The following is a 12,261-nucleotide window of genomic DNA, read 5'->3' as shown; positions in this document are numbered from 1 at the left end:
GAAGCTGGAGTCTGGTATTTGCTCTCCCCACAACCCAGGATACTTCTTCTATTAGAGTGTAAGATTTCTCTTTAATACATTTATCTTTAACAATGATAGTTCTTTTTTTTTATCCATACCTGCTCTATGTGAATCTTTCAGCTCATTAATACTTCTTTCCACAGTGAATGGAACATTTTTAACATCTGTCTGAACTCTTTCACCGTAGTTCTAAAAGCAGTTAAGAAATAAGCATGTGACAGCCTGGACATTATGCTATCCTCAAACTTCCGCTGCTAAATGACTTCTTCCAAATAAAGAAATTAGAGTGTTCCTAGAATTCAATAAAAATGAAGGCGCAACCTACCCAGACTTATGGGACACAATGAAAGCAGTGCTAAGAGGAAAATTCATAGCACCTAAGTGCCTTCAAGAAGAAATTTGAAACATCTTATACAAACAACTTAATGGCTCACCCAAAAGCCCTAGAAAAAAAAAAGCAGACACACCCAAGAGGAGTAGACAGCTAGAAATATTCAAGCTCAGGGCTGAAATCAATAAATTAGAAACAAATAAAACAATTCAAAGAACCAAGGAAACCAAGAGCTGGTTCTTTGAGAACATCAACAAGATAGACAAACCATTAGCCAAGCTAACTAAAAGGCAGAGAGAAACTATCCAAATCAGCAAAATAAGAAATGAAAAGGGGGACATGACAATAGACACTGAGGAAATTCAAAACAATCATTAGGTCTTACTACAAAAGCCCATATGCCACAAAATTTGAAAATCTAAACAAAGTGGACAATTTTCTTGATAGATTCCATTTACCAAAATTAAATTAAGATCAAGTAAATAGATTGAATAGTTCTATATTCTCCAAAGGGGGGAAAAAAAAAGCCCAGGACCAGATGGTTTCAGTGCAGAATTCTACCAGACATTCAAAGAGTTAACTCCAATTCTCTTCAAACTATTCCACAAAAAAGAAACAGAAGGAACATTACCAAACTCATTCTATGAAGCCACAGTCACCCTGATACCTAAACCACACAAAGACCCAACAAAAAGAGAGAAATTCAGACCTATCTTTCTTACCAACGTTGATGTAAAAATACTAAATAAAATTCTTTAAAACTGAATCCAAGAACACATAAAAGATATCACCCACCACGACCAAGAAGGCTTCATCTCAGGCATGCAGGGGTGGTTCAATATATGGAAATCCATCAATGTAATCCACCATATTAACAAACTGAAGGAGAAAAACCACATGATCATCTCCTTAGATGCCAAAAAACACTTGACAAAATCCAACACCCATTCATATTTACAGTCTTGGAGAGATCAGGGATACAAGGCACATACATAAACATAGTAAAGACAATATGCAGTAAGCCTATAGACAACATCAAACTAAATGGAGAGAAACTTAAATCAATCCCACTGAAATCAGGGAGAAGGCAAGGCTGCCCACTCTCTTCGTAGCTCTTTAACATAGTACTTGAAGTCCTAGCTAAAACAATAAGACAAGTAAAGGAGATCAAGGGGATACAAATTGGAAAGGAAGAAGTCAAAGTATCACTGTTCGCAGATGATATGATCGTATACATGAGCAACCCCAAAAATTCAACCAGCTGATAAACACCTTCAGTAAAGTGGCTAGATACAAAATTAACTAAAAAAAAAAAAATCAGAAGTCTTCCTGTATACCAAAGACAAACAGGCTGAGAAAAAATTTGGGGAAAAACACCCTTCACAATAGCCACTAAAACCAAAAAGTATGTTGATGTGACTATAACCAAGCAAGTGAAAGACCGGTTCGGAAAAAAAACAAAAACAGAAACAAACAAACTTCAAGTCTCTGAAGAAAGAAATTGAAGAAGATATCAGAAGATGGAAAAATCTCTTGTGTTCATGGATCAGTAGGATTAACACATGGATTAATGAAAATGGCCATTCTGCCAAAAGGAATCCACAGACTCAATGTAATTCCCATCAAAATACCAAACCAATTCTTTACAGACCTTGAAAGAAAAATTCTCACCTTCATATGAAAAAAAAAAAAAAAAACAGAACTGCCAAAATAATCCTGTACAACAACAGATCAGATGGAGGTATCTCCATTCCTAATCTCAAGCTGTACTATAGAGCAATAGTAATAAAAAACTGCATGGTACTAACATAGAAATGGAAGGTGGATCAATGGAATCTAATAGAATAACCAGAAATAAACCCACACACCTACTTATACTTGAGTTTTGAGGCCAAAACCATACAATGGTAAAAAGACAGCATCTTCAACAAATGGTGCTGGTCTAACTGGATGTCTACATGTAGAAAAATGAAAATAGATCCATAATTTATCACCCTGAACAAAACTAAAGTCCAAGTGGATCAAAGACCTCAAATAAAACCAGACACATAAATTAGTTAGAAGAAAAACTGGAGAAGAGCCTTGACCACATTGGCATAGGAGACAATTTCCAGAACAGAACACCAACAGCACAGTCTCTAAGAGCAACAATCAATAAATGAACCCTCATGAAACTTCTGTAAAGCAAAGGACACTGTCGTCAGAACAAAACAACAGCCTACAGACTGGGAAAGGATCCTCACTAATCCTATATCTGACAAAGGGCTAATAATCAGAATATAGAAAGAACTAAAGAAGTTAAAAAGCAACAAATTAAGTAATCCAATTAATAAATGGGGTATGGAGCTAAACAGAGAATTCTCTGTAGAGGAATACAGAATGGCAGAGAACCAATTAAAGAAGTATTCAACATCTTTAGTCATCAGGGCGATGCAAATAAAAATGACCCTCAGATTTCACCTTACACCCATCAGAATGGCTAAGATAAAAAACTCAAGTGACAACACATGCTGTAGAACATATGGAGAAAGAGAAATACCCCTCCATTGCTGGTGGGAATGTAAACTTGTACAACCACTTTGGAAATCAATTTGGTGCTTTCTCAGACAACTAGGAATAGCGCTTCCTCAAGATCCAGCTATACGACTTCTAGCCATGTATCCAAAATATGCTCAAGTACACAACAAGGACATTTGCTCAACCATGTTCGTAGCAGCTTTATTTGTAATAGCCAGAACCTGGAAACAACCCAGATGTCCCTCAATGGAGGAATGGATACAAAAATTGCGTACATTTATACAATGGAATACTACTCAGCAATTAAAAACAAGGAAATCATGAAATTTGCAAGCAAATGGTAGGATCTAGAAAAGCATCCTCAGTGAGGTATCCCAGAAGCAGAAAGACACACATGGTATATACTCACTTAGAAGTGGATACTAGACCTATAATACAGGATAAACATACGGAAATCTGTACACCTAAAGAAGCTAAGTAAGAAGGAAGTTGCTGGATAAGATGATCAATCCTCACTCAAAAAGACAAACGGGATGGGCATTGGGAGAAGGAGAAAACAGGAAACAGGACAGAAGCCTACCACAGAGGGCCTCTGAAAGACAGTATATCAAAGCAGATGCTGAGACTCATAACCAAACTTTGGGCAGAGTGAAGGGAATCTTATGAAAGAAGGGAGAGATAGTAAGACCTGGAGAGGACAAGAGCTCCACAAGGAGAGCAACAGAACCAAAATATCTGGGCTCAGGGGGGTCTTTTCTAAGACTGGTACTCCAACCAAGGACCATTCATGGATATAAGCTAGAACCCCTGCTCAGATGTAGCCCAATGTCCAAGTGGCAGCTCAGTGTCCAAGTGGGTACCCTAGTAAGGGGAACAGAGACTGTCTCTGGCATGAACTCAGTGGCTAGCCCTTTGACCTCCCCCACTGAGGGGGGAGCAGCCTTGCTAGGCCACAGAGGAAGACAATGCAGCCACTCCTGATGAGACCTGATAAGATAGGGTCAGATGGAAGGGAAGGAGGACCTCCCCTATCTGTGGACTTGGAGAGGAACATGGAAGGAGATGAGGGAGGGAGGGTGGAGTTGAGAGGGAGTCAGGGAGGGGGCTACAGCTGGGATACCAAGTGAATAATCGCTAATTAATATAAAACATAAAATTTAATTAAAAAAATGACTTCTTCCATTATTCTTGAATTCAGCCCCACTCAAATGCTCAGGACACCAGCAAAAGGCAACCAGATTCTCAGTCAGACTATAATGGAGATTCGTGAGTTTAGTTTTCACTTGTCCCCCTCTGAAACCTCATGAACAAGGTTTTCACTGTCTCTCCTTCTCTCAGCCTTCTGGCATTCTAAAATCCCATCAGACTGACTCCTTAAACTCAGCTTGCAGCAGTCTAGGCTTCTGTAGCCCAAACCTCCAAAGTCTTCAACAATTCCTTCCACAGATCAGGGGAGACACCCTAAGAACCACACTGTCATGTTTACCACAATGGAACTTCCTTCAGTGCAACTCTTCTGCATTGGTAACTTTGGCGGCCATGACTGATGGAAGGGTTCATCTTGGCACTTCACGAGTGCAGCCTGGATGATGAAGGGAGGATGGCGTGGGTGTTAAGTGGCTGTTCACACAGTGTCCTCAGTCGGGAAAGAGAGACTTAAGGGCTAGTGCTCTACCCAGCTTCTTTTTCTTCGGGCTGGGGCACTGGGAGTGGGATGGTGCAGCTCACATCACAGGCAAGGTGGGTCTTCCAGAATCAGTGAAAACTGTCTTGAAAAGTCCTTACAAACGCAACACAGTGGTAATTAACTCTATACACAGTCAACTTAACACAAAGCATAATCATTGCATAGTCTCCAGCTAGCGCTAGCCAAGGACTGAATAAGATGGTGACATATTGCCCCAACCATAGACATCATCATTGGCAACGGTTTTCTCAAAAACACATATGGATGTGGAGACTAAAAGTGTCTTCATTACCTTTAGTACCATCCAAAGTTCTCGTCTCTGTGCATATCTTTTTTACATAATATATGGTAAGGACATGGTTGTTTGACTATGGAAAAAGCTTGGAGTTTCTTGTACACATTTTTTTCCTTCGGTATCTGAGAATGTCTTATCCTTGTTAGTTCTAACTCCAAAACCACCTTTTTTCAAGAATTTCCCCTGTTTTGCACATTTTTTAAATGTATGCTATAAGCATGTAAACTGGACTCCAGTTTAGCAGTAGGTAGTTACTTCAGTGTGATTCTGTGTACATTATAGCCGCCTTCATCTCTCTTCCTAACTTACGTTATAAAACTTTTGAGAGCAATATACTATTTCATCTTGATTTCCTTTGCCTATTTTTGTGATAAAAATTGTGCATTGAATTAAGAGATTCTTATCCACTTTCATTTACATTCCTATGAAATGTCTTGATGACAAATTTCCACATAAAATGATTTTATCTTAATAAATGCTAATCCATGTTATTAATAACAAAATAACCTTTAGATATCAAATGAGAGGGCAGAGTTATGATGGTGCATAAAATTCTTTATTTAGAACAATAAAGTATATGTTTATATAATGTAACTTCAAATTCAAGCCTGTATAAAAAGGGTCAGGACATAGACCTATTTTAAAAAGTACACATACAGCATATACAAATCACATTTTACAACCTTTTATTTCATTAAATTTCAGTCATAAACTATTTAGAATAGTGTTGACATACATTTACATTACAATATGCAAACTCCAATCTATGACTGAACTAGCAATATGTCAGTGAAGCCGTATAAATGTCGGAATACTTCTCAAGTCCATTGATGTAAAAAACAGTGGCAGGTGGACACAATAATCACACATCAGTCTCCAGACTACTGGAAAATAAGACTATAAGAAGTTTGATTGTAAAATTTAATTTACTGAAGTCTTTTAGTCTAGAAATTGAGTAAATGAAAATACAAGGTTTTTGTTGTTGTTTAAACAATTTTCTTTTTTTAGAAAGTGTTTTAAGAAAATATTAGGAGATGGCAGTTGTGCATTTCCAGTGCTTATCAATCATTTTAGGATCATAAATATCCACCTTAATATGGATCACTCCTAAACCCACACCAGTTATGACAGAGGTACCATTATTTTATACTGACAAAGGCATTTTAAGACTGGTCAGTGGGATGGAAGTTAACAGGAGTTGTGTTATCAGATTCCATAAATAAATTCTGATTGGAACAGTTACATTTAAAGCCAACTTTACAATATTATTTGAAGGACAAACTGGCTTACTTTAAAATTCTTGTCCTACTTTTCCAATTTTAAATGTAATTTATGGACTATCATTTTACAAATTGGCTTTAAAACTATCTCTTGGCATTCCAGGTCTTCAGTAGCACCCTACATTTTTTTTGTTCTTAGCTTTCAATAAAGTGAGAACATTTACATTAATACTCTTGACACATTTCCAAATGCTACTACATACATCTTATCTCTTTTCTTGCTGAAAATGCACTACTGGTTTTCATTCCTCGGAGGTGATCCCAAACATTTATTTAAGCAAAGGTAAAAGCCACCTCATGTGTAAATGGTTATCCATTTCCCTCTACTTAAGACTGAATTTCACTCTTACTAAGGAACTCTATTTACATGAGAAACTAAAGCAGCAAGAGCTTCTCACTGTCCAAATGCTTGTTAAGAAGCTAGGGTTGGGTATTTTGAGTAGGACTGTTTCTTCTGTTTTTCCTGTTTTGTTACATGTGACCTCTGACCTACCTACACACAAACACAAAACTGAGATCCAAAGAGGGAGGTGACATTGTATCTTCAGTAGGAAAGGATAGCCTCCTCATGCCTTTCTCAACATTCACCCGACTAAACCTAATTGCCTGACTTGAAAACATATTTCTTCAGGAACTTGTGTATAGGATAGCTAAGATTCCATATCAGGATTAAATCACAAAATCAAAACCTACTGTAGAAACAATCAAGATTCCACAACAGATTTTTCTGTTCATTTATAACTTCGATTGAATTAAAGTAACAGACTATGCTACACTTTTTTTTTAAAGCACATGAAAGTTCACTGAAACATGTTTAATTCTTAGCTAAAAGCACATACTTCATTGTGGATACATTTAAGTATTTCCATTTTTTTCTCATATGCAATACTCTTTGTAGTGTAGTTTAGGTTTTTTATTATTGTAAAGAAAAATACACTTTTTTCTGATTCATTACAACGTGGCAGTGTGTTCAGCATGTTAGATAACAACACAAAAACCAGGACCGCACTAGCACTGACCACGGATCACACAACTAGTTTTGTTATAGGCTTGGTTTCTACCAAGGAGGTACAAGGTTTTCAATGCAATTGACACTCTGAAGATTTTTGAGATCATTTTCATTAAAAAGCAAATTTTAAACATGACAAAAAAGAACTCTCAGAAAAAATGGGCAATTTAAAGAGTCATTTTATACTTTACCTTCTCAGTTATGAGGTTTTCATAATTTAAGAAAAATATTCAGAACATACATGGAACAAACTATGCAAAGAATATGTATTTTAATCTGAAAACAGATATGCCATAGTTAATGTCTAAGCAGCTAGCATTCAAAATAATGTTCAGCATTTTTCTATTATTCATGCATTTTATTGGATCTTAGTATTTTAAAAAATTGGCAATCCATGTAACTTTCAATAAAATGACATATTTAATAGGCAGGACACATCTTTTGCCTTTTACCATGTCAGGTATTATAACCTGTTAAATTTGTTTATTTAGTTCTATTGATTAAGATCAGGTTTTTGAGTGTTAAAATTTATCTGCTAGCTTTGAAGGGGGAAAAAGTATATTTATTGTACTCTCAAACTCAGTAAATAGCATTTTCATAAAGCAGAGCAAAATGAAACTACCAGATAAATAAATCAAGCCACAAAGCTGAGAAGTAACAACAGCCTCAATCTATATACACCTACACCTATGACTCGTGTTAACCTACATCTATTATTATTCTCAAAGCAATCAATGCCAAACAACAAAATATGTCCTTTTCAGTAACTAAGGTGATTTCTAGCTTACTACTAATCAGTGGTATCCTGGGGTATGTGAGGGCTTGAGCAAGGAAAAGCAGCAAAATTGATGCACTGGGCTATCTTGCAGGAATGATAGCATTGGAGGAACCTCTGGGCTTTAGAAAAGGAACTACAGAAAACCATCTGAACTCTTTGGTTTAAAGAAGAGTAGCGGCCGTGTACTGGAGTTGTGCTTGGACTAACTTTGAATGCAAGCTAGAACTTTACATGCACTTTCAGGACAGACTTGAATCTAGCAGTTAGGTTCCCATGCACTTTTCCATAATTACATTGAAAATGGTTGTCTTAAGGTATTATGACAGGGCAAATAAAATTATTACAAGGATTGCATTAGAATGGAAAGCTTTAAATGTTATATATGTCTATGGTAGATGATGAGAACTTTGACCAAAATAAAAGCAGAAGAAAATCCATTCTTTGATTTTAGCCCATTGTTCTCAATGTATATAAAACCAGGGGAATCTACAATGCATATTATAAATTCTGGTTTAAAAGCACAATGTTCGTCATGGAATTACTGCCAATTTCTGTCTAATATGAGAAATGCTGCCACGCTTTTTAAATAGCAAACTGACATGCATAACTACATAAAGCTCTCTTTTTATTTCATTTCATAAACCTTAATGAATACAGAGTGTCTGGTTTGAAATAAATGGCTACATTAAAGAGATAATGGTTATACTGCAAATAACTAATGTTTTCTGATTCCTTGCATTCTTGTACAATTCGAGTTACTTAGTTTGCAACACCCATATTAGCATAAAGTGTACACTTCTAATCTTAGGTACTAAAAACCATCATTTATTCTTATTCTCTCCCATCATGAATTTAAAAGGGGAGGGGGCTTACACATTCAGCATTTTCTCCCAAGTCTGTTTTCACAGCTCTGTAGTGGTTTCAAAACATAAACACGTCACATTATACTACATGTTCTAGAGTGATGGGGTAAGGGAAAAGACTGGTTTCACTAGGGGCCAAATGTCTTCCTTGGCATGTTCTTCCACTGGTCCTTGTTGACAGTTATCTCTTGGGAGGGCTCTTCTGTGGAGCCTTCCATACACCATGGCGTCATGGTGCAGCTCAGCACGGCTCTGCTGCATGGACAGAACCAGCCAACCATGTCCATGTTCCTAGTGGGTTATGGTGTACATGGTATGCATCAGGAAGAGCTGAAGTTTTGGCTGCTCTTGTTAATTTGTTAATACGTCACTACAGAGTGGATGTGCCTGCTCACAAAAAAAAAAAAAAAAAAAAAATACTCCCCATGGCTTTAACTCCATACAGTGGCTGATGCTATGGAGTTACTGTTTTTAAAATTGTTTTCTACCCTCCCCCCACTATCCAGGCTGAAATCTACTTGCAGAGACCATAATTAACTACAGGCTTCAGGTTGGAACTGAAGAACAAAGCTGTGTGGGGTTTCAGCACTTCGACATTTCCTAAGCCATGCAAATGTAGACTGGGCACGTGTTCTCTTCCCCATCATCACTTGCAAAACCTCCAGAGTCCTGCTTCACGCAAAGTCTTCTTTATAGATGATAATTCAGTGCGAGTTTCACAGCTAAACACTCTGCTCCAACTTCTGAATCATCCATACAAGGTCATGGGTAGCAAGAACAGATAAAGATGAGGTCTGTCGCTTGAGACAGAATAGGAATTTGTTTAAAGCTGCTTCATTTATTGAAGCAAACATGAACTGTTACCAGCCTAGAGAGGAAGAAAGAGAAGAGGGATTAAGATGTGTCCTTCGGCCTTTTTTCTTTTCTCAATAGCTAAATTCATATACAACTCCAGAATGAATAACAGAGTTCATAATGTGTATTACACTTGGCCTTAAAGAACTGGGTAGCTAGGGTCAAATGAAAGGGGAGGAGGTCCTCCCCTATCAGTGGACTTGGAAAGGGGTAGAGAGAAGATGAGGGAGGGAAGGTGGGAATGGGAGGGAATAAAGGAGTGGGATACATCTGGGATACAAAGTTAATAAAGTGTAACTAATGTTAAAAAAATAAAAATTTAATTAAAAAAAGAACTGGGTAGATACGTTGTTGTTTTTAATTAGCTGTGATGATTAGTCACTTGCTTATGGTCTGTTGTCTATTTTTCTCATTAGATTATAAGCTCCATAAAGTCAAGTTTTATTTTCATTTTTACAACACAACTCTTGGAATAGGACTTGGCAAGAGGTATAATACAGATGCAGAAAATATTTCTTGAATATACGAATGGATAAATGTCACTGCTTCTCTGTTCATGACAGCAAGAAAATGGAGCCAGCCTAGGTGTCCATTACTAGTGCAGATGGATAAGGAAATGGGCTACTACACACAACAGAATTTTACTCAGTAATAAAGAAAAATAAAGAAATTTGCAGGAAAAAGCTTGGATCTAGAATGCAGAATGTTAAGTGAGGTGACCCAAATGCAAAAAAAAAAAAAAAGTATGCTGCCTTTTATGTGTAGATCCTACCATGATATCTATGTTCACGTGTGTGTGAAGCCATACTGAAACACATTTCTTTGTAAGCTAATAATTATAACACTTAGAACAAAAAAAATCTAGATGTGGTGGCATGATCTTATACTCCGAACAATATGGAGACAGAGACAGGTTGATCCCTGGGGATCACTAGTCAGCTAGCCCAGAAGATTTGGCAAGCTCCAAGCTGATAAGATCTCAAAAACCATGATGGATGATGGTGCCTGGAGAATGACAGTCAAAGTCGTTCTCTTGTCTCAACATGCATACATGCACATGAACACACATGCACAAGAAAAAAAGAACAAATAAATTAGCATCTTGCCTCTTTCATGCCCCCAAACCACCACTTCTCAGTTTGTGACAGGAGAATGAACAATCTATGTAACTTCGAAGTTGCCTAGCACACACAGTAATAGACAAGTGCTGAGCAAAGAAAGTATGAAGCTCAAGATAGGGTCTGGGAAGTGCAGACATGGAGACAGATGGAATGGCAGGGGAGAAACATCTGCAGTGGGTGGAGAAGCAGTGGGTCACCAGCGTCACTCCTGAGCAGCTCCAGGACCTGGCCACCAAGCTACGTTCTTAACAGTCACTTCCCATGTCTAAGGAAACCACAGCAGCAAGCTCTCACTCAACAGTTGTATTCCAAGGAAGAGCAACTAAAATTCTGGCACCACGCGCTGAGGAATTCGTTTGGTCTCAGTATATTTTATTGTACTTGGTGAAACATGAAAGACATACTTTGTTTTAGTTTTCAGCTGCTGGTGTTAAACCACTGAATGCTCAGATATTTCTGCTGTTCAGTAATTTAGGAAAGCCAAATTAAATCCATACAGATAAATGAAGAAAGATTAGAAGAAATTTTCAGAAATTGAGAATATATAGATGTTTTAAAAATAGAGCATGGTAAGATAAGAAAATTAGAACCACAGAAAGCAAGAAAGCTATGCATAATTTGAAATTCTGGAGTTAATTAAATACAGGGAATCAGGATTGGGACTCTCTTTAGGATTTTTGTTCTTGAGTCACTAAAGCAAATAAAATTGAAGGCTGGCCACAATTTTTCCATAGAACAAAGCTACATTTCTTTAGAATGATACACATTTGGATTTGGCAACACACTCGTGGAATGAGTAGTGCTATGTCATACGGTGAAATCTCACTTAATGAGGGGTGGGGTGCCTTCTTACAAACAAGTCGTTAGGTGGTTTTACTGTACAAACAATAAAAGTCTACACACCCAAATGGGATAACCTGCTACAGAGCTAGACTGTTATATGGTATTATAGGAAAATACTGCAGTAAGTGTCGTAGACTGGCTGAAATATCAGCATGTGCTACATGCCTTCATATGAAAGTATTTGAGTTAAAGGAACTAAACCATCTAGGATGCTACAGCTAGTTGCAGAGTCATGGCCTGACCACAGGCCAAACCTAACCTTTTCTAGTCTTTTGCTTTATAGTGTAGCAATGAAAAAACTTAAAATAAAAAAAAAAAAAAAAAAAAAAAACCTCACCAACAAAACTCCCTAAGCTCAGCCTTTTTTTTAGAAAATAGCTGGTAAAGCAATCAGGGCCTCAAAGAACTGCTACCTACCATTTAGAAGCCTGTGTCCTAAATATCGAGGCCTGGCTTGAGGTTCTCCTCCTACTAAGTCCTAGCTCTATTTCTCCCAGTGTCCTATGGGAAAATTTTAGCTTGTGCTCTGTTTATGGCTTCTTTATGGCTTTCTACTCATATGTGAGTCTGTGTATATTTATATATATATATATGTAAAAATCATAACATAAATATATATAGTGTATATATAAATTATAAAATATGTTATATTTAATAATTT

The 12,261-nt window shown here is 37.1% G+C and overlaps 1 protein-coding gene across 3 annotated transcripts in view; it reads right to left on the bottom strand.

Moving 5' to 3' along the window:
• Nucleotides 1–5,385: 5,385 nt before the first annotated feature.
• Kitlg (KIT ligand) overlaps nucleotides 5,386–12,261 on the bottom strand; it is an 87,697-nt gene continuing 80,821 nt past the window's right edge. For all 3 annotated transcript variants that reach the window (XM_060377960.1, XM_021654635.2, XM_021654634.2), the window contains one exon: nucleotides 5,386–9,649. The gene's annotated coding sequence lies outside the window, so the exon portion shown is untranslated. The remainder of the gene's footprint in view (nucleotides 9,650–12,261) is intronic.

The sequence above is a fragment of the Meriones unguiculatus genome, chromosome 2 (assembly GCF_030254825.1).
Source record: "Meriones unguiculatus strain TT.TT164.6M chromosome 2, Bangor_MerUng_6.1, whole genome shotgun sequence".
Taxonomy (NCBI): domain Eukaryota; kingdom Metazoa; phylum Chordata; class Mammalia; order Rodentia; family Muridae; genus Meriones; species Meriones unguiculatus.
The sequence above is the reverse complement of the archived record's forward strand: the minus strand, read 5'-3'. Positions and strand labels throughout refer to the sequence as shown.